A 6,000-nucleotide genomic window follows, 5' to 3' on the forward strand; every position below is an offset into this window, starting at 1 on the left:
CTACCGCCTACAGATTTGGGTGACAGGTCCTACTGCTTTTTACAGTGGCAGATTATATATGTGTCTCTAAGGCAATTAAATCTGTAAGTGTGGTGGGCGGGTAAGTGATACATTTGAATGATGGGCTCCGATCAATCCACTGACCTGACAGCTATATGACTCCTCCCTGCACTCTTGCCGGGACAGACCTTAGGTGAACCACCAGTGAAGGCAAGTGGCAGAGAATACCACCATCACACAGCATCTGCCTATCAGACTGAGGAGGGCATCAGTCTCCATTTTGTTCAGTGTTCAACCTGCACTCCAGGAATAAATATGTACTGCCTGGGCTATTGCTACAGAGCAGTGGCAAACGTTGACTAGCTCTGTGTGATTATTTTCTGTGAAGTTAGGTAATTGAATTTGGTGTTAACTTAACATTCACAATTATACATTTAAAAACTTTCCATGTTGTGCTGTTTGATGGGTTGTGCGTTTTAGAATGCTCCAGTGGTGCCAACAATGTATGTTTTGTAATTTCCTCTGATGCAATTGTTATGCTAAGTATTATTTTTGAAACTTGAAAAATCGTACATCTTTTTGGTCACAGAAGGTTGGCAAATATGATGTGAGGCAAAGTACAACAAACAAAAACACTTATAAAAAAAACCCAAAAATAAAATATCTTTCTATGGAAGCACCTTAAAAAAAAAATATATACTAAACGGCTCTTTTGAGAGCCACGACTACAAACGACATCCCCTACCCTGGTTGACATTTATTCCCTGACTCCTGCACACACACAATTCGAAAAATAGTGATAGTTGTGGGGTTGCACGTGTGACATACGCCCCTTTTGCACATGGCCGCCATATATTTGGGCCTGTGGAGGACACAGGATTGGTCAATAAGGTTTCTGGATGTGGAGTGCACGCACAGACTGTGGTACACGGTATACTTGTGGAGCACAATGCAGTTGGTCAATACGTTTTCTGGGTGTGGAATGCACGCAGAGACTGTGGTACACAGTATACTTGTGGAGCACAATGCAGAGGGTGTGCCTATGGCTGTGTGTTGCACAAGCCACAGCGTATGCTTTGTGGGGGAGTTCTGCATACATTGCTTCAAAGTGCAGTGCGAGCAGATTGTGGATTGTATCATGTGGATTTGTACGCGTATGAAGTACCTACAATGAAGTGATTGATTTTGGTTTGTCTGTGTGAGACTTTGGTGACGGGCGATCACAACGATGATAATGTTGTTCATTGTGGAGGGAAAAATTGTACAACATGTAACACGATTTTCAGTGCTGTTTGCGCTAAATGAGGCACTTGGCCAGGGCATGCCTCTGTTTCCCATCTCCTGTATAATTCTTTATCCCATTACGCGGACACCCATTTCGGCGCGTTATTTTCCGTTTGGTCCGGAAATTGAGAAAGCGCAGCATATTGTGAAGAAGTGTATTTGTGCCTTTTTACGACTTGTGCCAATGTCGTACTTTACAAATGAGAATCTGACCGTTCACAGCACGAAGAGATTGCCCCACAAACAGCAATGCACTTAACATTACTGCATTTCCATTTACTGCACGGTCTACAGAAATTACCTTGGTGCCCTTTTTGGGAGTATAAGAATAATGTTTGTGGTAGGTGTTGCGCTCTTGAAACGCAGTTTCAATATAATTTAATATAATTTCTGGTATTGCCCAATATATTGTCCTCCTGAAGTTGAAATGCTACATTAGCCCGGCTCCTGAATGAAAGGTTCAGCATGCAGGCTGGTGTTAATGCATCATAACCACTTTTGAAACGTGCATGCATCGATGCCCCCCCCCTCCACACTACTCTCTTGAGCATAGGCTCTTCTGTGTTCAGTTTTTTTTTACCTTCTGCTTAGTTTGCAAGTGGGGAAACCACTGTAGACCCCTTTTTACTGGCCAAAGCCACTCATCTATAGCCTGCCGGCGCATATATTAAGCTGTTGTGTTCGGCGTCAGATTCTGCAGAGAAACAACTGTGGCAAGATTTAATACATCCAATACAGTGACGCCGCAGGAAGGAGGAAAAGAAGCCCTATAATGCTTTCAAAACGTATGCAGGTTAAAGGTGCTTCGTTGGGTCTACCAATGGATGAGCGACTTTGCCACCTATGTAGAGATTGTGATAGAATCACTTAGGCATGTTCTCACTACCTGCAAGAATATTTAAGTATTACATTAGATACTGTATGCCTTTAGCATTAGTATTCCGGGAGATTCAAAAGGAATTGTTTTGGTTAAATGATATCTCGGGTGCAGTCTATCGAGAACACTTGCTTTGGTTAAAGTGCCTTTGAGCATGAATTTACATAGTAATGTGTATATGCTCTTTTTATACACGCTATTTGACATACGTTTTGCGTTGAAGATACTTTTTTGCAGAAGAAACTTTTTTGTATATTATTTTGTTGTGGAATTATCCTTTTTTTGATTAAGTTGTATGAAGTATATTCAATATTTTGTTCTATGTGAATATTACAATATGAACTGGAACACATTTTGAAAAATGCTTTAAAAATATTAGGTCGGCAACCGGCCTGCATGTTAAACTAAACAACCCATTTTGAGTTGAGGCAGACAACAATGCTGCTTTCTCTCACGCGCATTTAACGTATTACCCAAAGGCCTTTGAAACGGCCACGTATGGTTACGCAGTTGGCAGGATTTAGGGGAAAAATAGCAATACTTCAAGTATATTCAGAGTACTTGTTTATTGCAATGCCCTGCATTCTCAATTCCACAAACTCGTCCAGATTTTTCCAGCCAAACTACCATCCACCTGCTAATGTTGTATGGTCTACATCTCAGTGGAATAATGCACCCAATATAGGGATCAGTTGGACTGCATTGCCACTGCTTCGAACCATGGCAGGTCAACTGAAACCTTCACCCTTTCAAGATTGAGAAAACGAGGACCATTGAGTTGGCCAACAATCATGATTATTTAGCACCAAGCCACCACAGAGTGCACGTGTGCTTCCCAAATACACCTGAGGTGTTGGTGACTTCTTGTGCAGTCACTCAAATGGGCTTACCAAGCCACTTTAAACCCCTCACACAACCAACACAAACTACAGATCTAGCCCCACACAATTACACCCCCACTGTTAAATTGTCTTGACTCAAGTTTCAATTTCTCAGTCACTATGTGTGGTAGTCACACTAAGCTCTACTCGTGGTTTAGCAATTTTCCAAGTGTCAGTGCAACATAACGAAAAAAACTGTCTCTGACATAAAGCCCCACCCACAGAACAGTAAATCACACCACTACCAATAAAGCAAACGCCGTGGGACAACGAACCACATGGTCTCACCAAAGATGATCTACAGAGCGATCAATAATAAAGATTCGACAATACAACATTGAAGTTGGTGCAACTTAACTGTCAATTAGAAATAAACATAAGTTGCCTTTTATGCAAGATCCATCCTCGCGTTCCACTAACAATAGCACGAATCTGGATGCAATACTGTTAATGTGCCCTGGGGAGAACAAGCATCGCCAAGAAATAGACACGGGGGAATATAGAGCAATCTCGCAATTTAGTTTCACTGGGAAGCAAGTACATGAACTTGGATCAGTAAAGCCACGGGGTACCAGCTCCTCGAGAGAGGTGGACACACAGGGAAAGGGACTTTAAGGGCCCATAGGATGCTGACCAGTTTTGATCATACACAACGAGAGAAAGAAGCAATCACTGGTAGGCGAGGCCCAAATTAACTGCCAAGTCCAGCTGCCATTGTCAAGCTCTGCGGCGCACACAGCACCTCTGCAGCAGGATGTAGGGGGCGGGTAATAAACATTAGGGGAGAGCGGTACAAGGGGACCACTGGGGCCGTGGTCTTTGTTAACTTCTGGATAGAGTCTTGTTTAGTGCTCTGTCCCGTGCTAAGCCCCTCACCGGCTGCAGGGATGCTCTGCACAATGGCGAAACCATCCCTCCCTGCACCTGTAGCAAAGCGAAAAAGGAGATCTTTCTCCCTCATTCTTTTGCGCTTACGCATGTGAAAGATGTACACACTGGGCCGACAGGAGAAAGAGGGGGCACGTACCGCGGCGGGCGATGCTCCAGTCCTGAGCCGGCGACAGCACCAGTCCAGTCAGACACTGCACGGCCCGCCACAGCTCTCAGCCAGCCCTGGCTCGACGCACAGCAGAGCGGAGAGCGCGCGTTCCGATGACGCAGTACGTGAAGCCGCGCCCCCTTCACCCAGAGGCCGGTTGTGATCCAAAATTGCTGCCAGACGCTCCATCCTTGTTCCCTTCTCCCGGTTACAATCGCATTTGAGAAACGGAATCTCGGCCTGTGACTAGTTTCGTTGCTCTATGCAAAACCCAGCCAGTACGAATCAACATTTCAAGGCCGATGATTTGGAGTCCATTGAAATGGCATTTTCCACAGTTCATTTCGGCCGCTCGAAACATTTCTGAATACGTTTGTTTTTTAACCATAATTGCACATTGAAATGCTGTGGGGTGAAGCAGTACACTGACTGACGCAATTTGCATAGCTCTCAACCATTTGTGTTGCAAAGGCGGGTGAAATCACCCGATTTTGTTTTTGGCGGGTGAGACGCCCATTGAAATGAATGGGAGTGCTGGAGGCTTGGCGGGTGAGTCAGCCTTTTACAAGGCGGGTGACACCCGCCAAAAGCGTGTGAGTTGAGAGCTATGTGTTACGTTTGCTCATCCGTGAGCATGCGTGGCACTATGCCCCATTCCACTCGGTAGATTCAAGTCGTATACTGGACTGTACTTAATTTTGCATTCTGGCACTTGCAGTCCCGGATTTCTCCATTATCACAGGACACATTGCTCTCAACTCACACCCATTTGACGGGTGTCAACCGACTTACAATCACAGACATGCTAACATTCGGGAGCCCCTGAGGGAGATTTCACCACAGCAATCGGGACATTTTATTTTTCCCATAGGACAGTAAAAAATAGCCCAATTTTTAAATAAAAAATCGGGAGTCTCCCGCCTAAATCGGGAGGGTTGGCATGTTTGCAATCAGTTGACTTACCCGCAAAGCCCTCTATGTCAATGTACTTCAATGGGCTCTCGCCCACCCCCCAAAAAATCTGGTGTTCAGCCATCTTGGTGACAAAAAAGGCTGTGTCACCAAGTGTTGTATTGTAAGTGTTGCGTAGTGCATATGCATTGTTTACGCATGCGCGAGCGACAACGAGGCTCTCGCATGCACGTTGAAAATAAAGACGGTCAGCCCGGCAGTTCGAGCCGGGGACCTGAGCAGCACACACGTGTCCCGTGTGGTCCCTGGCGAGTGAATGCGTGGCTGAGTGTGAATGCTGGTGTGGGCCCTGGCAAGCCCCCACCATACAACATTGGCGACGAAGACGACTCCGGAGTTTTACATCTCTGCTCCGACGGCATCAGAGCCCGAGGGTTTTACTCCGTGTCGACACAGACTCGCGCGCACGGCTGGCGGCCATCCTGGTTTTCACACGCCGATCGCAGCGGTAGCGGCCCAGGAGGGTGCTTGTGCGCGGCTGTGATCCCCTGTGCAAGGACAGTAATTTTTGGAACCTTTCACAGGCCTAGCCTGTAGCAGGGCTGTGGAAAAAAAGAAAAAAAAAGGAGGACCAGAAGAACTGTGAGGAGAGCCTAGAACTTCCCACACCTACACCCACAAGGTTTGGTGCCATACTCTACAAGTGGTGTTGGACTTCCGCCGTCACACCTGGTGATTTAACCATCTACACCCTCGATTGGAACAGCAATCTGTGAGTACTACATCCAGCCACCACCGTGGGTGAGGAAGGCAAAGGAGAGGATGCCCCTCCGCCCATACCACGCAGAATGCACAGTACTTTAAGCCCCATGCCTGAATTTGACACCACTGGCCCACCATCTAAATTAGTCCCGAAATGGCTCTTGTGGGTCAAGAAACTAGAAATGTTTTTCAGAGCCTCTGGGGAGACGGATGACGAAGCAAAAAATTGCCATCATGGTGTACTC

At 46.1% G+C, this 6,000-nt stretch overlaps 1 protein-coding gene across 1 annotated transcript in view; it reads right to left on the reverse strand.

Annotated features, from left to right (window-relative positions):
• SMARCAD1 (SNF2 related chromatin remodeling ATPase with DExD box 1) overlaps nucleotides 1-4,190 on the reverse strand; it is a 1,912,998-nt gene extending 1,908,808 nt beyond the window's left edge. The window contains exon 1 of the mRNA XM_069630562.1: nucleotides 4,070-4,190. The gene's annotated coding sequence lies outside the window, so the exon portion shown is untranslated. The remainder of the gene's footprint in view (nucleotides 1-4,069) is intronic.
• Between the last annotated feature and the right edge of the window lie 1,810 nt (nucleotides 4,191-6,000).

Source organism: Ambystoma mexicanum, chromosome 6q, assembly GCF_040938575.1.
Source record: "Ambystoma mexicanum isolate Mex_15411 chromosome 6q, UKY_AmexF1_1, whole genome shotgun sequence".
In the NCBI taxonomy this organism is placed as follows: Eukaryota; Metazoa; Chordata; class Amphibia; order Caudata; family Ambystomatidae; genus Ambystoma; species Ambystoma mexicanum.